The sequence below is a fragment of the Sinohyriopsis cumingii genome, chromosome 11, assembly GCF_028554795.1.
Source record: "Sinohyriopsis cumingii isolate HCF-2022 chromosome 11, ASM2855479v2, whole genome shotgun sequence".
NCBI lineage: Eukaryota > Metazoa > Mollusca > Bivalvia > Unionida > Unionidae > Sinohyriopsis > Sinohyriopsis cumingii.
The window spans coordinates 1718069-1741712 of NC_142971.1; the positions used below are offsets into that span (position 1 = coordinate 1718069).

Sequence of the window (23644 nt, forward strand, 5' to 3'; positions counted from 1 at the left end):
AGTTATGTAAATAAAATTTAATTTAGACAAGTAAAACATAGATTGTTGAAATCTGCTGTCATTGTTTATATATTTAATGTTTATATATTTTTTATATTATTTTGTTTTGCGTATGAAAACAGCATGACTCATTTTCTCAACTTTTCTTTTATCCAGTAGTAATGTTCCTACCTCTGTCAAGACGTGATACGATTTCACCCGTTCTGTACACAGCTTTTCTGCAACGAACAGTGATTCTTTTGTCAAGTAATAATATTGTTGTTGAGTTTAATTATAGTGGCGTGCGCACAATTGTGCATGTGCCACTTAAGTAATGATATTGCAATAATATTGCTTATATCATTCAAATGAGCTAAAACTTTACCCATGTCATAACACATGCACTTTTTATGTATAAACTGTATGCAATAATATATTTTGTAATAAAATATAGATACTTTAGCGCATAATATGCTTCTTTATATGTGTGCATATATATATATATATATATATATATATATATATATATATATATATATATATATATATATATATATATATATATATATATAGGGTCGTAGACGTTCATTCAAATTACTTTGAAACACTTCTTTATGAAATATCTCAATGTTTTATTGGAAAAACTTAGTATCATTTGCTATCATGTTATGTTCAATTTTCAAGGGGGGGGGGCATTAGAAGAAAGCAATTTTAAAAACATCGTTTTATAATTTTTGCCAAGATAACTAAGGTTTTTGCCAAGGCTTGTTGTAAATTTGTAAAGATGCTCTTAGATTATAAAGATTGTCATACTCAGACTTGAACTCGTCGTCTCATGGTTTGTTTTTGATTGACTCTCAATTCATCATAAGTAACTACCTAGACATCAATCTGCTTTTAGTTACGAAATGCATGTCTGCCAAGTAAGAATCAGACATGATATACCATTGGCTGTACTCTATCAAGGAGTTATGTGCAAACCGTTATCTTGTCATGTTCCATTCGTTATTGGAAGGAAAGTCTTGCACATGACTGGCAATACCTAAAAGAAGTGCTTTGACATCGATCGCTACCGATCGAATGAGATTAACAAGATCAAGAAAGGCAAATTAAGGGATGAAATGGCACCTAACACATAGGCTGCAAAATACCAAATATTCAATATATTTCTTGAAAACAAGAACAGGTAATATATGCGTTGCTATGGAGACGAATGATGTTTACATAAATAGTAAAGGAAAATGATTCAGGCGACTGGTTAATTGCAGATTCAATAAAGAAAAGCGCAAGATACTGCTACTTTGTTGACATAAATTAGAAACCTATTTTAGTATCTAAGAGATTTTAATTAGAGGCAGATGTAGCAGAATATAAATGGAAAAACACGAACCAGTCTACATAGATTAAAGGTATTTTTCTTATTAAAATCCCGTATTTAGATCAGTGTATAAAATCTACAAAACCACTTGTTTGCTTATGCATTACCATATGACATGTTTCTGGATGTGTAGTTATAATTACTCACACTATGAAGACACTTAACAAAGCACAAACATAGCATTTATATTTGTACACAGCACAAATTTGTGCATAAAGTAAAAACTTTATTAAGTTCAACAGTTGAATTTTTTTGGCGGGGGAGCTGGTGGCTAAGTAGTCTAAATGCTTGCTTGTACCGGTCACTGTCAACTCATATCTGTCCGCGTGGGTTCGAGTCTCGGGCTCAACCAATGTGGATATGCGAGAAAGCTGTCACTAGCTTCCAGTGGGCGGTGGTTCGTACCGGAGTTTTCCCGATTTCTTTCTCCGCCAATTAGACTGGCCGCCAAGTAAAGCCTATCTTGCTCTGAGAAATGGTGTTAAACTCGTAACCACGATAGTTTTCAGATAGAACTGTTGGACTAGTCAAATATGAAACAAGCAACATTGTTGTTAACAACAGCTCATTTGCACTGTTTGCCAATTTGGGTGTCGATATCAACAGCTCATTTGCATTATTTGCCAATCTGGGTGTCGATATCAACAGCTCATTTGCATTGTTTGTAAATATGGGTGTCGATATCAACAGCTCATTTGCATTCTTTGCCAGTTTGGGTGTCGATATCAACAGCTCATTTGCATTGTTTGCAAATATGGGTGTCGATATCAACAGCTCATTTGCATCGTTTGCAATTCGAGCGGGATAAAGATGTGGCCGGTGCTAGATGTGTTACAAAATAACATACAAGAGAATATAAATGTTGATTTTTTATATAAAAAAATCAAAAGAATATTCTACAGTGCTTTACAAGACATTCTGTTGTACATATAAAGAAACTCACTTATTATTTACTGCAAGAACAAACGTAAAGACCTAATAATGTTTCCTACCTTAAATATTTTCAGGCTGTTGTTTATGTTTTCTAATTTCATGGTGTTTGTATTTTGTAATCATATCATTATATATGTTTTTGTGTTATAGGTGTTGTCTAATGTTGTAAAGCGCTTAGAGCTTCTAAAGATTAGGCGCTATACAAAGTCCTCATTATTATTATTATTATTATTATTATTATTATGATAATAAGGAGATAAACGTCAAAAATAGAAATACGAAGATGATTAAACCACCATTAAACAGTCTTCCTACTCTACTCTCAAGGAACAAATGTACACCACTTCCAACTACCTTCTCTCCAGTCGACCTTCCCGACATGTTTGCAAATTTCTTTCGTGATAAAGTACAAACCATTAGAGATAAGATTGACAACACAATTTCAATTGACTCGTCGTCATCATACAGTTGCCATACAGAATTTCAGCGGCAACCGTTTGCAGCATTTGAACCAGTCTCTATGGAGTTAGTACGTACAATCGTGATGAAGAGTGCACCAAAGTCATATGAACTTGATCCGATTCTGACATCACTTCTGCTTGAGTGCTTAGATCCAATATTGCCTTCACTAACTGATGTTATTAATACCTCTCTCTCATCTGGGAAATTCCCATCATTTTTCAAAACTGCCATTGTAAAGCCTTTGCTGAAGAAACCAACACTCGACCATAACGATTTAAAGAACTACCGCCCAGTTTCTAATCTCGCACATATGTAAAAAAAATCTTCTGGAGTGTGGCGACGTGCTAACAGTCTATTAATGTATCACAAATACTAAAATCCAAAATGTCCTTTTCTGTATTCACTATAACTAAAATTACTTTTTTAGTTCAATAATATTATTGCGCTCTTCGTCACCGCAGTGGATAAAAATCTGAGCAAATAAATTTTAGTTCAATAATATTATTGCGCTCTTCGTCACCGCAGTGGATAAAAATCTGAGCAAATAAATCCACATAAACTATATACATCTTATTTTATCAAACATGTATCTTGTACTTTCGCTTTATTTGCTCTAAATACGATACATAAACTGTCAAATAACAATATGTTCATAGAGTTCCTTGCATGGCTAAACGTTCTACACCCAGCATGCTTTCTAACAGTGTAGTTTTTTTTTCTCATAAGTCTTACCGTACTTTCAGTGAAACACATTTTCTAAATTTTATTCATGAACTTTTTCCAATACGGTTAAATTGCGTTGACAAATGTATGCATATCTTGGTTCTACAACCGTAAAATGTGTATTGGTTGATATTTCAGTTCAATGCATCTATAAGTCTTTACTGCAAAATTCTGCTTAAAGTTTGCTTATTCCAACGATTCATTTCTTTTTCTTGTTGGGGACGTATGACAGGAGATAATTGTAGATTTGACTATAATTATGATTCACCAGTTATAGTAGTCTTCGTTTCGATATAATTGAATAAGAATAGTTCCAACACACACAACACACACACACACACACAAATATATATATATATATATATATATATATATATATATATATATATATATATATATATATATATATATATATATATATATATACACACAGGGCCGGCGCCAGACCGGGCCAGACTATCTGGCGCCCTAGGCAAGGCTAGATTCTGGCGCCCCCCCCCCCCCCCGGAAAGTATCAATTTCAAAATTTATAAACAATATTTTTTTTTAAAAATGCCCCCCCCCCGAAATCAGCGTTCTAGGCGGCTGCCTAGTTTGCCTATATGGTAGCGCCAGCCCTGTATATATATATATATATATATATATATATATATATATATATATATATATATATATATATATATATATATATATAATAACGTGTCTTTTATTATACTGCATATACCGCATCATAAAACATTATTCTTTGCTTTTTGCCCAGCTGAATTGTGAGGATTCTTGCGACATGTTCCTTACGTGGCTTCTTATGCTACATCGATTCGGATGTCTCAGAATCACTCCAATTTTACTGCAGTTTGAATTAAGTGAATAGCCACAATGTCATTGCATTTTAATGTGTTCTTTGAGGATACGTGTACTACAATTCTTGCATAGCATGTAATCGGAAGCAATGTCAACTCCGGTCCCTTAACACCGATCTGAAGCCATACATTGTGCAATCTGAAACAATGTCAACTCCGGTCCCTTAACACCGATCTGAAGCCATACATTGTGCAATCTGAAACAATGTCAACTCCGGTCCCTTAACACCGATCTGAAGCCATACATTGTGCAATCTGAAACAATGTCAACTCCGGTCCCTAGATACTGATCCGATGTTATACTCCTTACCTAATTAAAATGAAATATTCGAACACACGAATCACCCAAAACGAGCAGATGTGCTCAATTATTACGGATACCATATGTTTATATACGATCCTTATGACAGCAGGTTTATAATTATAGTACATTTGAATCGTATTTTTCAATTATCGTTAAAAGAATGCAATCTAATATTTGGACATTCTTTAAAACAATGAATATCTAATGAAACAATTTTTGTTTATTATTTTTTAGGTTTGTGTTTAGCTAATTTTCTACGTGGCGCAAGTGGTCTATTGATTACAATGATTGGTCCAAACACACTTGTATCGCTTAACGAGATGGGTATACAGACATTTATCAAATGATCTAAAGTCGGGTTCGTATCCATTATGAACTCGTGTGAAGTTCTATCTCCAAAAGTATTTACCTGGACCAATTACAGTCTACCTGACGATTATTTGATCCCTTAATAACTTATACATTTCAAACCATACCTTGCTCCATAGGTGGAAACATTTGTCATAAAAATACATTGTCGTTTATGGAGAGTAGAGTGTTAAATCCTTGTTATTTTAGGAGACAATCATATTTGGAGATCGCTAAACTACATTAAGTATATGTATATGATTTTTTAGTATATTTCTGCCAAATAAAGACGTTGTCAAAACGATTACAAAACGTTATCATACTATACTTGTTATGTCAAATATTAGAAAAATTGGGACGATAACAGTTTAATTGGCAGCAATTTTCCAGGGTATTCGTCGCTAGCCATTTGAAAGAAAAATCCTACTTGCCGCTTGATTGTTGTCAGTCCAGGGGCCAGATGCAGGATTTCCCACCTGAATCAGGAGGACATTTTTGAAACCTTTATATCATGTTTGTAATTGAAACCATTTATTTTTCAACGGTTCTAAACAACAGCTAACAATCTCAGATGTGAGCTATTTCTTGACTGCCAAAAAGTTCTCTAAAATTAGAAATGTCATTATCATGTAAATTGTGGTTGCATTTTGCATTTTCTTTATATATTGATAGGTGTATGAAAATAGTTTTTTTATATTGTCAAGATACAACCGGTGTTAGGAAGTATAATGTTCAAAAATAAATTCTTCTCTTATTTTCTTGTTGAACCAGATTGTTCCCATGGAGTCAATAACACTATCATGTTGTTTTCGTTTGAAGCGATACAAGAGTTTCTTTTTATGCAAACGACACAGGATCTACTACCTTCTCCGTGTGTGTAGTCCTCGGATCGTCGCTCCATCACATAAATCGGGAAAAGACATTGAGCACACTCATTGTTTACACTGATACTTCCGCATTGTTTGAAATGCGAACGAAATGACCGTGTTCGGAACTCTGGCGACAATCATGTTAAACGTTATAAATTAATGAACGTAATCCTGACAAAAATATTCAAAATCTCTTTGATTTTTTATAGTGTAATCTCGAGTGTAATCCCTGCAATGTATTTTCTTCTCTGGTATTTCGGTCCTGCTCACTTGTATTTTCCCATTAGATTTTCACCGTGCTTACATTATGTTACTGTTCTGAACTTTTTCTAACAACTATTGTAAAGCATTTAGTGTATCTACGTCAAATTCACTTTCACACGGGAAAAAAAATTCATTTGGGAATAAGACTGTGAATTCTCTGGACATTATACTACAGCTGGAAAGGCCTGTCATTTTTAAACGTTGCATCATTTCTCTCGATGGACGCTGCTAGCACCATATATTGATACCATGCCGGACATAATCCATTCTCAAAGGCTAGATCAGAAAGAGACCATAACATGTTTCCTCTTTTATTGCAATCATACTGAATTATTTTTTTTTTTACATTTATTGATTGTTTGGAATAAAGACTTATAGATTTAACTTTAGACACTTCCGTTTTATATCATTATTAATGGTGAATATGTTGACTCGAATCCGAGTCTATGAAAGCTCTTCGTCAGGAAAAAAGCTGTTCACATACACAAAATATACACTAAAAACAAAACCAAGAAACAATTCTTGACTGATGCATCTTTGAATGGCGGGAAGGGGGACTAGAAATAAGAGATGAAAAAGAAAAAGAAAATTTGAAAAATCGTCTTAAAAAAGGGGTAAACTACGTCTTTTTTAAAAAATTTTTAAAATTTTTTTTTGCTGCCGCCAGTCCAACAGAGCTGTACAACAAAATTAAAAGAAGGAATTATTGTGCCTATTGCGTAGTTAGCCAAAGTGTATCCTAGCTATCGTTTAATTTCAGTTTGTAAATTTGGTTTCCTCATATAAGAAGTTGTTTTCTTTGCATTTTGTTTTCTTCAAAATATTCTTGTCTAAATAAGTCCTTACTTACTGAAGGAGGCAAGACCACACTATCTTCGTATTCGTTCTTTATATCGTAAAATAAGAAGAATCAACAATAGCTCTGTTGTTCAGTGCTAACACTCTTATTACCATGTCTGTCTAGAAAGATATGCATATTTAATTTGATTCGCCTGCCATATTTATGCATTCAGGCCGCGACGGTTTTAAGATTAGGCTTCCTGCATGAAAGCTGCTATCATAAATGAAATTACCGTACGCTCCCCTTTGCTGCATGACAATTACCCCAAGGAGTTGTTTCTGTTTGGCAAATTGCATTTCACATTGATCTTTATTTAGATTAACAACTTCATGTCATGCCTAATTTAACATGGAATAACTTCAATTACAATATCTAGAGAAGCAAATACTTACAGAAAACTATTTCACTAGAAAATTCATATAAAGAAGATTTTTAAAAAGTAAACGGCTTCTGCGGATAATTAAGTTCAATGATTTGTAAATTAATTTACATATATCTTTTTATCTTTTCCACAAGTGAGTTTAATAACTTTCGAAATTCACCCGCTCTCAGAGTAAGGGTTTATTGTAGCATACGTCGTGCACGAGGGGTATTTGAAACGTTCTGAATTTTTTTGTTTCTTTTGAACTTGTCAGTAAATATAAGGCCGATCGGTAGACAAAATAACATTCTTTAAAATTATCTGCAGCTGCACGTGACGTAATACAGGTAAACGACAGTGATGTAAAAACGAGAAAGAGAATAATTAAGCTACTGTGTACAGAATATACTGTAAAATCCGGGTGCTGTTAGGGTGACTAATATAAAGGCCATCTTAGATGAAGTTTGTGAATGCAGTTCTGTTCCATCCTACAATTCTGAGGTGGTGTTACTTTCCAAAGATGGCCACAAATTTAAACAAGATTCGCGTTCTGATTGACTGACGAGCGCAAAGTGGCTGCTGTGAAGGGAGCTGATAAGAAAGATGATTTTATACACAATGGAAGATATTTATGTTATCATAAGCAATATTTCATCAGTTGTTTTTAATATAATGAAGAATCATTTGAAGCTCAGATGGGTTTACGCAGGACGTGTCCCACATCTGCTGATCAAAACCGTATTCTGGTTGAAATCACCATCCGGCTACTCATAAAATATGAAAAGACTGACCATAGATGTTTGAATTAGTTCGTCACAAGTGATTAAATATTTTTTTATTTTTGTTAACACGACTCAGGAGACAATATTAAAGTCTGTATAGGATAAAATCAGCATAGACCACAAATAGCTTGACGAAATCGGACTGTCAAGATGCATTCTTTTTCTATCAAAAAGACCGTTCCGTACCTGCACCTGACTCTCTTAGTAGCAATGGACCTTTTCATGCCCCCAAATCGTTGCCAAAAGTTGTGGAACACTGCCAAACAAATCCGTCCGGCCACCGATGCCCGCGGCATCTATCTACTCCATGACAACGTGCAAATGCGAAAATCCGCAGTCCTGACAGCAACCAAACAGATCCTCCATGCGCCTTGCTGATTTAGCTCCAGCTCGTATTAGGGTTTAATCCCATTATCAAAGATTCCGTAAACGGCATATGATATGAAAGCCGTCAAGGAGTTGAAACAGCTGTCTTCCATTGGAATAATAATATCATATAATAAGCACTTGAACTTTATATTTCTAGATATATGCTACCACTATCAGACTACGTCTATGAGGAACACATTCAATAATAATCTATCCAGAACTGACTAACAGGAGAAAATGGGTCACCCAAATAATTCTGAAACTTCCTACTACGACTCCCTCGAATGTTCTGTTTTCACTTATAGGTAGCTTATACAAAGAAGTGTTATATATTTTAAAGGAATCAAGACTTATAAACCAAATTCCCTTGTTTCGCTCAAAACCTTATTTACGAAGTACTTTCTTGACCAGCTGCAATGATATGTTAAAGCCCCCCGATATAAAATTGTATCATTGTATCTAAAATTAATAAGTGCATGTTTTATTCTATATATGTATATACGACGTCTGACATTCCTGAATGGTGTATATATGTGTATAGTATATTGTTGACATATGTACATGATGACCACTAAAGTTACACATATTAATTCCTATTAGATATGTGTGAGTGCCCGTACAAGCAAACTTGAGTGTGTGTGAGTGCCCGTGCAAGCAAACTTGAGTGTGTGTGAGTGCCCGTGCAAGCAAACTTGAGTGTGCCTTAGGAACTCTTTACAACGTTTATTACATAACCTGTTATAAAACAAGATGACCACCTTGCAGATGGATATTTCATAACCAAATGAGTTATCCTCATTAAATAAAGTTAATTGTTAATATACCAAAGAGTAAATACCAACTGCATTAAATAATCAGGCCGAGAAGGTGTGTAAACATTCAAGGAGAGTACCTTGAGAGGACGCATTGATGTACTGTTCTATAATACGGAGGTTTGTTGTACATCGCACTAATATTCGGAAGTTTGTAAATGCCTCTTGGATATATTAATTTACATTTATTTTGTCATTACAATGCCCGGTATCACAGTTTAAATATATGTCTTCAAACAGGTCAATTTTGGAAACGTACTAAAATCATCCCGATGGTTGTATTATGTTTAACGACTGTGTTATGGATGAAAAAGAACTATTAAGACTTCAAGGAAGCGCTTCCGGTAACTGAATAAAACTAGACCTTTTATATTTCAAAAGGCGACAGGAAGCGGTTAATTACAAAATAAAGCCACTTATACATCGACGTAAAACAATTGTAAAGTGACAATCAGTAGAAGTCTTTTATGTTTGATGCTAGTACAGATTGCAAAATCGTTCTTAAACAAAGCTGCAACACCTAAGTCGATATGATTAGTACATCAGACTTTCAAAAACCTCATTTGTCATTGTGTATTTAATGGACGTATAATTTAAAAAGAAAACTTTCGTTGTATTTCAGAAAATGACAAGCACATATGAACGAATAATAGCGGGAAATGGATAAGCTCATGTAAGCACATGACTTTCTTTCGTCTACCGTTTCCGTCGAACTAAAGGATCATTGGGACGATTGGGACTCATATGTTAACCAATATATGGATTCATGCGTTCTCGTTGATCTCAAAATGGCGTTTATTATTTATTCATCTCTCCATTCTTATTGTGTCAAGAAAAAACAAGTATCAATGTTTCATGGACAGCTCTAGTGAGTGTAGAAGATTTAGAATTTGAAGATCTTTCTGACGATGTTATCAACTATTAAATTCTTCCTGCTTTAAAAACTATCAGCACCGTCAGACGTTAGTGCATTCCAAAGAAATGATAAACTGCTGAAGCAGATGTCTGAATCCCATGTCGTTTTGTTCTAGAGCAATATATGGAATATATAATGAGTTATAAATAGGTTACATGCGGATAAGTATTGATAATAACGCTCACGCTATCATCAAAGTCCCCAACTTAATTGATACTCTCTTGATTTATTCATACTTAGTGTTCTGTCAACAAGTCGACAGTGTTAGGGACTATATGGCGACAGTCAGATTAGAAATTAAAAATCAATGAATGAAATGACTAAATTTTATTGTTTTCATATCACTGATGCTTTTTTTTTTTAAAATGGCGGGGAGATGGATTTCAAACAAACAAAAGCATGTGAGAATACTATGACGCATTAGCAGAAAGTTCAAAGCAGTGGCCATCCAAAAAAGATTTACAGTTGGATCATGCTATGGTATGAGGTGAAACTCTCTAAGCAGGTAGTGTGTATTCTAAGTATTATCAAACTGCAAAAATCATAGGGGAGCCCCTTAAAAAGGGTACTGTGTATTCTAAGAATTATCAAACTGCAAAAATCATAGGGGAACCCCTTAAAAAGGGTTGGGTGTATTCTAATTATTGTCAAACTGCAATGATCAGAGAGGAGCCTCTTAAGAAGGGTCGTGTGTATTCTGATTATTACCAAGCTGCTATGATCAGAGGGGAGCTCCTTAAAAAGGGTAGTGTGTATTCTGATAATTGTCAAACTGTAATGATCAGAGGGGAGCCCCATAAAAAGGGTAGTGTGTATTCTGATTATTGTCAAACTGCTATGATCAGAGGGGAGCCCCATAAAAAGGGTAGTGTGTTTTCTGATTATTACCAAGCTGCTATGATCAGAGTGGAGCTCCTTAAAAAGGGTAGTGTGTTTTCTGATAATTGTCAAACTGTAATGATCAGAGGGGAGCCCCTTAAATAGGGTAGTGTGTATTCTGATTATTGTCAAACTGCTATGATCAGAGGAGAGCCCCATAAAAACGGTAGTGTGTTTTCTGATTATTGTCAAACTGATATGATCAGAGGGGAGCCCCATAAAAAGGGTAGTGTGTTTTCTGATTATTGTCAAACTGATATGATCAGAGGGGAGCCCCATAAAAAGGGTAGTGTGTTTTCTGATTATTACCAAGCTGCTATGATCAGAGGGGAGCTCCTTAAAAAGGGTAGTGTGTATTCTGATAATTGTCAAACTGTAATGATCAGAGGGGAGCCCCATAAAAACGGTAGTGTGTTTTCTGATTATTGTCAAACTGCTATAATCAGAGGGGAGCTCCTTAAAAGGGGTAGTGTTTATTCTGACTATTGTCAGACTGCAATGATCAGAGGGGAGCCCCATAAAAAGGGTAGTGTGTATTCTGACTATTGTCAAACTGCAATGATCAGAGGGGAGCCCCATAAAAAGGGTAGTGTGTATTCTGACTATTGTCAAACTGCTATGATCAGAGGGGGGCCCCATAAAAAGGGTAGTGTGTTTTCTGATTATTGTCAAACTGCTATGATCAGAGGGGAGCCCCATAAAAAGGGTAGTGTGTTTTCTGATTATTACCAAGCTGCTATGATCAGAGGGGAGCTCCTTAAAAGGGTAGTGTGTTTTCTGATAATTGTCAAACTGTAATGATCAGAGGGGAGCCCCTTAAATAGGGTAGTGTGTATTCTGATTATTGTCAAACTGATATGATCAGAGGGGAGCCTCTTAAGAAGGGTAGTGTGTATTCTGATTATTGTCAAACTGCTGTGCTCAGAGGAGAGCCCCTTAAATAGGATAGTGTGTATTCTGATTATTGTCAAACTGCTATGATCAGAGGGGGGCCCCTTAAATAGGGTAGTGTGTATTCTGATTATTGTCAAACTGATATGATCAGAGGGGAGCCCCTTAAAAAGGGTAGTGTGTATTCTGATTATTATCAAACTGCTATGATCAGAGGTGAGCCCCATAAAAAGGGGGAGTGTGTATTCTGATTATTACCAAGCTGTTTTGATCAGAGGGGAGCTCCTTAAAAAGGGTAGTGTGTATTCTGATTATTGTCAAACTGCTATAATCAGAGGGGAGCTCCTTAAAAGGGGTAGTGTGTATTCTGATTATTGTCAAACTGCAATAATCAGAGGGGAGCTCCTTAAAAGGGGTAGTGTGTATTCTGACTATTCTCACACTGTTTTAATCAGAGGGGAGCTCCTTAAAAGGGGAAGAGTGTATTCTGACTATTGTCAAACTGCTATAATCAGAGGGGAGCTCCTTAAAAGGGGTAGTGTGTATTCTGACTATTGTCAAACTGCTATAATCAGAGAGGAGACCCTTAAAAAGGGTAGTGTGCATTCTGACTATTGTCAAACTGCAATGATCAGATGTGGACCTATCGAAAGAGGGTAGTTTACACATACATATATACAATTCCCATGGTCACGGCTAACAGCAGCTACCTACACAGTCAAAACTTCGATTACTGTGGAAAAGGAAATTGAAACAATAAATGAAAAAGCATGAGATTATATCTACAGGAAACAAATGCATCAGGTAAAATAAATCGTATACAATAAATAACTTAGCACGATGTATGAAACAGCGATTGACACAAGCAGCTAATGCATTTCCTTCATAGATAGTTTAGCCATCAAACCTATCTTGTAGCCTAATAGTAAATTTAACAGCATGCTGTATGAAAATATCAAGGCTTCTTCTAACGATTGTACTTAGTTTATGCTATGTAGTTTATACTTAATAAAGCTATAAACACTTCAGTATTTATAAGTTATGTGTATCGCGGTTCTTCGTTTGGTTAACGTTATCTAAGGAATTGTTGACAACGGTGTTATTGCCCTGGTCGAGTGGGCAAAAAAATTGGAAATTAATGTGTCGAATAAACAGAGATCTGAGCAGATATACAGAATCGAATCACACGAGGCCCCGTATGTGAATCATAACAAATTAATCAATTACGCAAAGATAAATTGTACAAGACACTTGAAGGATATACGTCTATTAGCAAATGATTCACAAAATGCTATTACAAAATGCAATTAGCTGTTCGGTTTATACCAATATGACACCTTTCTTTATTTCATCGAGTGAGCGAACGAACTCAGCTGTCAAGAATGCTTGCTGGTCCCTCCAAATTCAACACTGCTAACAGGTTAGAGTCGACGTATTCCTTTTCCTCTTGCCTCTCTCCTGTCTCTTTCAGGTCATCAACCGTAATTTGCGTCTGACCTGTGCCCTTTCTGTATAGTGCATATATCGAACTAGTTCCTTTTGAAATAAGTAAATATGCAACACAAGATATTTTGTCAAGTTTATACTTCTGGGATCGAACGTTATCCCGTCTCTCGTTACATCGGATATCGTAATTCCACGGAAACTAATGCTAATATTTGTCAGTTCTCAGCCTCACAGCCGATACACAGGCATAGTACAGGATGATTAATGTCTCTCACTAATGGGTTATTTAATATACATAAACTGAACTATAAAATAATCCAGACCTCTTGATGAACCTGCTGTAGAAAATAAATCACTATCTGGACTAAATGATCTCTCAGTCAAAGGAATTCACATCTTTTAATTATACAAACGAGTCAATGAAATTCACTTCCTGTCTTAACTACATTATTTTCTAGCTATCAGTCCATTGCGTGACATTTATCATAGGACAATCCCAGTCTTAGCACACACGATACATATCAATTAAGACAAATAAGTTCACTCAGTTCTCTCAAACTCGTATCAAATAAACGTAATGTGTGAAATCCTTATAATGAATGAGTCATATAAAATTCAAGACAAATAAATGCAAATGATTATCATCCGAACTCATATCAAAGGAAATTTGATGTATGGATTTTAAACAAATGCATTCAAATAAATAATTAAAAAGTAACATCAAAGAATCTGCACAACATTTAAAATCAACGATGATCCAGTTAATAACTTAGCTTTTTATCGCATGTCCAAATGCAAACAACATAGACCCTAATCTGCTGTCGGATAATGTCCCGTCTCATTGGGCTCTATTTTGTGTATTCTACTGGTCACTGCTAGCAAACTGCACAGACCAGATCTTGATATGTGCCGTCTGATTCTACTTATAAGCAAGTATAGACGGCAATTCCTCTTTTCCCTTTATTTCCCGTCTCCATTTCCACGTTTTACGTCCTTGTATATTTATTTGTGTCCAATTTCTCTTGCTTTACTTCCTGCCCTTTAATTATTTTATTTAATGTTTCTTCAATCTAGTGTGACTTATGAAAGAAACTATTTATTTTTGCAGTACTAAATCTTTTGACAGTCGAGTGTGCGCTTTAGCTATTTCAATCTGTATATCCTTTAGCAAGAACTTCCTCAGTAACATGTGTGGTCTCTATTTGCCCTACTTTTTTCCTATGCTTTTGCAATTGCAGTCATGACCTTGAAAGCTTTTAGTGAGTTAAGTGTCTTTTTTTCATTAAGGTTTGCTTTAAACGTGTTACGAAAGATTCCATATATCCAATGACAAGTGAGTTCAGACACTGTTAAACACAATGACAATCTTAGGAAGCGATAATGTACAGATAATAAAATCACTATAATGGACCAGACAACATATTGGACACAAAAATAGGAAACACGTTCCCCTGCGTGCAACTTAAATAAGCTCTTGATAAACACACGACACATTTAGTTTGCATATAAGAGAATGCATAGATACTGTACAACGTTTTTTGAAAATGTTCAGTTATACATGCATAACATTTACAGATGAAAATGAGAAATAGTGAAACTGAACCAAAAAATGTATCTATGATAATGAGTATTAATGTTAGTGGTCATGATCATTTAACCGTTAACTACAGAGGTCATGTTTCACTATTTATTTGCAACTTGTTCGGTTATACCGGTCTCTACTTTATCAAGGAGTTAGTTCGATTCAGTCTTAATCAGGAGATAATGATCATACCTAAATCGAAGAAAATACCTGTTGCGTAGCAATTACATTATAGTCGACATATATGAAAATTAATGGAAAATGTTTTCTAATATATGAATGATTGAATTAGCAGAAATATTCCGATTTATGAGACAATCGTTCACAATTTGCGTTCAAGTTAGGTCACGGAGAGTTCACAAAAACATTTGTGAATTATGCAGTCTGAATATTTGAGGAAAGGCATTATCTCTTGTTATGTACATCTGTGTTTTCCTTCTGTATTATTGGTACATCAGAACCAAAACAAAATCATCCATCGAAAGGCTTTGGGACGTGTTCCGATGACTTGAAGCTATTGGAATTGATAGAACTTTAGGGTATTCTTTCCACATACTGTAAGTCATTTTAATTCTTTCACTTTGTATTTTCAGGAAAATAAATTATTTCAAATTGTACAAAACTTGTTGGTTATAGCTCTTCCTTGTTACGTAGTCTAAGACCATAGGATCGCAACATTATGCGAATATATGGATAGCTTTGAAAGGTTTAATGAAACAGCTGTACCACCAGTGGAAAAGATATACACATTGTTTAACAATTTAATCGTGTCAAAAACGATTATAAAAACATGTCATGGAACAATTTAAACTAAGCACACTAGGTGATCTGCAGGACTTTTACATTTGAAAAGTTACTTTAATGTTGTGTGATTTATTATATATTTAAGTGCGAAATATAGAGACTTACTGGCAAAATAATTTTGATATTTTTTCATTCATATTTTTTCACATGTGAAATTTATATCCGTATATGTTTTTATAAAATATCCCTTTATGCTATGTGACGCTTGAGTGTGTTTGCCCACAAATGTTGTACCTGTAGAAGCAAAAACGAGCACTTTGTTAGCTAGAACAAATAAAAAGAAATTGTTTCATATTACAGATATGGAAATCAATCTTTGATGAAGAAATTTGGATGGAAGACGTGCGTATCACTCTGAAGTTATTTCCCTTATTTCCTTGATAACAAGGATAAACCCGCTGCGATGCATGGCTGAATCGGATTCGCGTTGTTTTCAACTATGATTAAATAGTTTACAAAATGACAAACTTTTAACTTACTGTGACTGATTAAGTCGACCCAATCATACCTCTTTCGTAGGTTACGTATATTTATATAATCAGACTTTCAAAGTACGGTGAATTTACGAAACGGGGTTGGGGTGAACGTTTTGTACTGTAGAGTGAGCTTATAAACTTTGAATCTGGAGCAAGTTTGGTATATAATAAAAATAATTATTTTCCAACGTTAATACCGGATATATTTCATCTTGTGATACCAAACAACGATACATTTTAACTCGTGCTTTGTAAAACGTTACAATATCACAATTTTTAAACCACAATGTCATGATACATCACAGAGACTTTAAGATTAGAAGCATTTGACATGATACACCACATAGTCTCTACGATTAGAAGGATTAGGCATTATACATCTCAGAGACTGTAGGATTAGAATGATTTGGCATTATACATCACAGAGACTTGACGATTAGGAGGATATATCATGATACATCAAAAGAGACTTTAAGATTAGTAACATTTGGAATAATACATTACATTGACTGTAAGATTAGAAGAATTTGGCATTATACATCACAGAGTCTGGAAGATTAGAAGGATTTGGCATGACATATCGCAGAGACTGGAATATTAGGAGGATTTGGCATGACACATCACATAGACTGAAATATTAGTTGGATTTGACATGCTATATCAAAGAGACGGTAAGATTAGGAGGATTTGGCATGATACACCACATAGACTGGAGGATTAGGATGAATTGGCATTATACATCACAGCGACGGGAAGATTAGCAGGATTTGGCATTATATATCACATAAACTGGAATATTGGGATGATTTGGCATAATGCATTACAGAGACTGGAAGATTAGGATGATTTGGCATTATGCATCACATAGACTGAAATATTACTTGGATTTAACATACTATATCAAAGAGACTGTAAGATTAGGAGGATTTGGCATTATACACCACAGAGACTGGAGGATTAGAAGGATTTGGCATTATTCATCACATAAACTGGAAGATTGGGATGATTTGGAATGATGCATCACAGAGACTGGAAAATTAGAAGGATTTGGCATTATACATCACAGAAACTGGATGATTAGGAAGAATTGGCATTATACATCACAGAGACTGGAGGATTAGGAGGACTTGGCATTATACATCACAGAGAAGCAAATTATAAATATGATGCTCATTATAATTCTCTGGAAACGATGGAGAATACAAGTGTAACCATAGCGTTAACATATTCGTTATTTATCGTGTTGATGATATGGCAGATCAAAAAGGCTAATGTGTTCGGACCTCCCATAAAAATAAAGGAAAAGTGATCGTTTAGCCAAAAAAAAAAAAAAAAGAAAGAAAATTATTGGTATTATTCTCCCTGCTAATTCATGCGATTTCTCCTCCATCATATAGATAATTGAACAAATCCGAGGAAAGATTTTTTCTTCATTTATTCGAACATAGTTTGACAAAATCATGTACCAAAGTAAGACTATGTTTGAAAGAATTAAATTGCTATGCAAATAGCGTTGAAGTGCATAATAGTCTCCTTTGAAACTAATACACACAGAGATAGATAAATAACTATATATATATATATATATATATATATATATATATATATATATATATATATATATATATATATATATATATATATATATATACAGATATATATATATATATATATATATATATATATATATATATATATATATATATATATATATATATATATATATATATATATATAGTTATTTATCTATGTATCTATCTGTGTGTGTATAGTATTTTCGATCGTGGTTTCTCCTGATTATGAGTAGAAGAAGAGGATAAAAACATTCATATTGATACTCAATCTTATTTATCATAATTAAAGCAGTCAAACAAACTAGAGGAAGAGTAGTAGTGGCGGACGAAATCGGGACTATGGGGACATAATGTTAAAATGGGTGTTCGAACTATCGGGACAATGATGATTTTAACATTGGTGGGACTGTAGAGTGGAAATATGAATTTAACATGGGTGACGTCACGGTACAGGGCACTTGGGAAACAATGGCAACAATGTTGCAAATAGCTGACTTAAGTCGGTCGGAGCAGTTAGGAACAGTGTTGCAAGTGGCTGACCTGAATACGCGCTGCTGTAGGCAGGGACAAATACAATAAGACATAAACATAGAGACATGGATAGAGACATAAATCTATCCCACAAACATAGATTAATCTACATAAATCTATCATACAAACACCTATAGGCCTTTTCAGTAAGTTACTTACTGCCCTTAGATAGTGGGCGCTGTGATCACTTAATCAGCTTCCGGGGGCTATGTTTATCGATCTTGATTACTCGCTACAAAGAGCTATTTCAACGATGACACTTTGAAAAGGTGTAAAATCCCTGAACTTAAATCTTACCTGAGACAGCATGGGCAAAATGTTGTTGGGAGAAAAGAAGAATTAGTCACGCGAGCGAAGGGGATTAAATCATTGGGCATAAAGATGTAAATTGTGTTTCGTTAACGACCAGCAGGGACACATTTCAAGAACAACTGAGAAACTGGTCACTCCTCTTGGCGACAAAATGCCATCGCCCTCGGCATTGAATAACACTGGACAACAAATTTTTACAAAAGTCATGTTACTGAAATAAAATTAGTCAATTCTTATCAATTTTTATGTGCTGAACACGAATATGACAGTCAAATTGCAAAATTGGCTCTAGTTTTTTTGTAATCTGCAAGAAATTAATGTTTACATAACGAAATGCATTCCAATAGTAAAAGGTCAACTGTAATAGCCTACCTATAAAAAATCAAGTCATTGACTACATCTTAGATTTCTTCGCCTGTCTCTTGTACAGCTGTTCGGGAGCATCTCTGAGGAGTGTCCAGCAGTAGTCAGCCAGCATTGTAGTGGACTATTTTCCCTGGTATCTTTGTTCTATTGTTGCGATATCTTGATGAAAACGTTCGCCGTGTTCATCACTAACAATACCACAGTTGCTAGGAAAGAAATCCAAATGGGAATGAAGGAAGTGAATCTTTAGAGACATATTGCAGCCAAGTTTCTTATACTTCATCAACATGTCTTCTACTAGTTCCTTATAGTTTTCTGCCCTAACATTTCCGAGGAAGTTTGTAGAAACTAGGCGAAAAGCATTCCATGCTTGTTTCGCGTCACCTTCCAGCAAGTTGTTGAACCGGTCATCTTTGAAAAGCTCTCGAATCTGAGGACCCACAAAAACTCCCTCTTTAATCTTTGCTTCGCTGAGTCGAGGGAATTTTTCATGCAGGTATCGGAATGCTGGCAAAGTCCGGTCAATGGCTTTCACGAAGTTCTTCATCAAACCTAGTTTGATGTGAAGGGGTGGTAGCAAGATTTTCTGAGCCTCAACCAGAGCTGGGTGTTGGATATTCTTCTCTCCAATGGCTACATTCTGCCTGTGAGTCCATTCCTTCCTCATGTAGTGCATTTCCCTTGCTCGGCTATCCCACTCGCATAAGAAACACATGTATTTTGTATATCCTTGCTGCAGTCCCATTAAAAGGGCAACTACCTTCAAATCACCACAGAGGTGCCAGCTGTACTTGTTATACTCAATGGAATTCAGTAGCTGCCTTAAGTTATCGTATGTCTCTTTCATGTGGACAGCATACGCTACTGGAATAGATGGAAGAATGTTTCCATTGTGCAAAAGCACAGCCTTGAGACTCAGTTTCGAAGAGTCCACAAATAGTCTCCATTCTTGTGGGTCATGAGTGATTTTTAAAGCATTCATGAGGCCCTCAATATCGGAACAGAATATCAGATTACTTTCCTTTCTGAAGAAAGGCTCCAATTGCTGGTGGCGCTTTCGATATGCAGTAATTGTGACATCTTCTTCTAGAAGATTCCATTGTTGGAGTCTTGATCCTAGCAATTCTGCCTTGTTCTTTGATAAGTCCAAATCACGAATCAGGTCATTTAGTTCTTCCTGTGTTATTCTGTGTGGGGTTGATGATGCACCACAGTGAAAATCTGGATCACTGCATGCTGATGGACCAGGAGAAGAACAGGTCGACTCACCTTTGTCTTCGTCAGATGAATCAAGAGAATATTCTGCTGGAGGTTCTGGAATAGGAAGTCCCTCACCATGTGGAACTGGTCTCAATGCAGACGGAATGTTTGGGTAGACTATTCTCGACTTCTTTCGCTTCGTTATTCCGCCGGAAAGAGGAGGAACCAAGCAGAAGTAACAGTCATTTAGGTGGTTGCTTGGCTCTCTCCACACCATTGGGACTGCAAACGGCATTGATGACCTTTTGCAATTCAACCACTGTGAAAGCTGTGTTGTACATGTAGCACAGCATATATGCGGAGCCCAAGGCTTGTCTTGGTCACCAACCTTGCATCCGAAGTAAAGATGATATGCCTTCTTCACTTGAGAATTGATACTTTTCTTCTGGTTGGCAAATGTCACTTCCCCACAAATATAGCAAAAATTGTCCGCGGTATTAACACACTTTCGAGGCATTACTGTTCTTTATTGTACGTAAATGGATAAAATAATAAGTTTTATGTAACAGTAGCTTGAACTGTCTCGCACAACGTCTAAACTATTTTAAATGCTGAACCTATCTGATTGGGCTTTATATAGTACACTGCTTACGTCAGCTTCAGCAGCCGCCTGGCATTAGTATAATAGGCCTACACATGTATAGTACACTGCTGACGTCAACTTACTTCAGCAGCCGCATGGCATTAGTATTGCATTGCATCAGAAAATGATGCAATCAACTGTGGATGATGTGAGCATGATGGTATTATGCAATGTTACATCATTATTCCGGATGTTGCTGCAGTCCTACTGGAGAAATTTACACAGTGAAACATAGAAAATGAGGTATATGAATATCTTCAAAACGAGAGCCAATACAAATTTTTCACGGTTATATTCGTGTTCGGCACACCAAAATACTACAGATTAGGGCCTTTTCAAGTCAGTAATGATTTCACTGTTGACCAGTGTAATTGGACAAAAGATCTGTGTAACATTCCTAATTTTACATTGACGTTTACATTTATTTAGTTTTGACCATGAAGGCAAAGTGACAGCTGAAGAGTGAAGTTTTTTTTTCAAGAACGGCACGTCCACAATGTTGAATTTAACAATGCTTCGGAAGGGAGGAATGTTCACAGTGAGGTGTCAAGTGATACTGTCACTACCAAACGGTGATGAGAAGGATTATACTGTATGAGTCAATCTGTCCAAAGTCACTGGAAATGTGAATTCAGCAGATTGCAATTGTACAGCTGGGTAAATATTTCATTTTAATATATTTTGCCTTGTGATACTTGTTTTTTTTAACAGTTAATGTCAAGCCCGGATGCCACACAAATGTTTTTGTTACAGAAAAAAGTACATAAATTTTCCTATCTTCTCAAATTGGCTTAATATATAAATCTGCATATCCTTTACTTTTTGGTTGAGTTATTTTAATATCCATGTTCCAGGTTTTAAAAATACCCAAATATATTGTTTAAAAAATTTCAAAAATGTGTATTATACTTCATTAATTATACTTAAAAAAATAAATTTGAATAATAGGAAAAATATATGGCTATACATTTACAACATACTCCCACCCTATCCTAACCCTAGTTAAATTTAATCACTTATTACAATATATATTTAATTATACATCTGTAACAGTGAGGGACCTTGTACACCAGTTCTTTTTCTTGACTTTGTTTTGTGCAGTCTAGGTGAACCCTGCAATCATATCGGTTCAACGTTATATGCACTGGTGGATATATCCGAAAAGAACAAAGATGGAACTAATGTTCGACTTCTGCCAAATCAAAATGGAATAATCCCAGGATACGACGTCTTAGTCCTAAGAAATCAAAGGATATTTCCTTTCGCCGCTCACTATATAATATTGAGGAGCCATCATTTAAACCAATTGTTAATGTTGAAAGGTTTAGACAAAAGCCTTTAAAGCTAAAGTCCAAGACTGGATGGTTAACCAATTTTGAGAAGATCAAGGATGAAGAAGATAGCATACCAGCTCTCAATGACAGCACTGACTTCATGTTTTCTGAAAAAACAGATTTATATTCTGAAAGCGCCAGAATTAATTTCCATAATCACTTCAGAAACATATCCTATTCTAAAGAACAATGTGTCAAAAAAGAACTTGGAACGAGAGGTCAGCATACTAACAATAGGTGGATGGAATGCCACAAAAGGAGAAATACAAGTTCACAGTTTGGCCAAGTGTTAATGCGTAAACTACTAAACCAGATAATTTAGTTAATGTTATCATGGCCTAGTCATCATTTCATAAAAAGTATGTCAAATGGGATCATGAACCTGTAGCACAGAGAACATACAAAAATATCATGGCACAATCTCATCCAGATCTTCATGTGACACCATGTGGGCTTTATGTTATCAGACTTTTTCCTCATTTGGGTGCAAGTTCAGATGGAGTTGTTCATGATCCTTGTTGTCAAGGTTCCTCAAGTTACTGGAAATAAAGTGTCCAGCATCCGACAGATGGAAATTTAAATCTCCAAGTGAATGTGCTCAAGATTCAGATTTCTTTTGCACATTAGACCTCCATGGCAGCACAATCTTAAAAAGGAAGCATGCATATTATTTTCAAGTGCAAGGACAAATAGCTATTACGGGCAAGAACTGGTGTGATTTTGTGGTTTGGACTTTGAAGCAACCACCATCCATTCAACGTATTCATTTCAATTTAGAATTATGGAATATTACGGTAGAAAAACAAAATTCTTTCTACTTGAGAGGAATTATTTCTGAAATGTACACAAAACGTGTGCTTGGAAGTGTTCCTCTCTACCAGTCGGTCAGTGATGACGAGAAAGAGACATAAAGTGATTGTCAAATTAATGACATACGGTGACATTTCAAGTAATTTATCGACTCAATGAGATTGGAATAAAAGGTTACACAATAATATGGACTGAAGAGTTTAATGTTTTCTTTATTAAAATTGCAGTTAACATGTTTACTAAATGAGTTTTAAATATGTGTTGTTATGCAGGCAGGTGTTTTTAAAAGTCAAACTTATTGCCACAAAAAGTTTGAAAGAAATGTCATGCATATGGTCATAACACATTGCTGTGATTCATCTAAAATTATTATAATACTAATTTGCTTTGCAAAGTGTGGCTGTAAATTTGTTAAACCTACAATTAGGATGTTTTTCCTTGAAACAATGTGGCATATGTTCATTAACAGATTGTCTTGAAGGCCATTGGATTAGAATATTTAACTGTATATACAAATAATCAATCCATTTATTAAAAATCATTCCACATGTCGTCATTCCAATATTAAATCGATATGCTAAATCTTCCGGCAACA

General features: G+C 35.3%; 1 pseudogene across 1 annotated transcript; it reads left to right on the forward strand.

Moving 5' to 3' along the window:
- Nucleotides 1-18321: 18321 nt before the first annotated feature.
- Nucleotides 18322-23217, forward strand: LOC149787512 (uncharacterized; annotated as a pseudogene). The gene is made up of 4 exons (XR_016424362.1): nt 18322-18409; nt 21505-21562; nt 22007-22535; nt 22592-23217. The product of XR_016424362.1 is annotated as an uncharacterized LOC149787512 (transcript).
- The last annotated feature ends 427 nt before the right edge of the window (nt 23218-23644 follow it).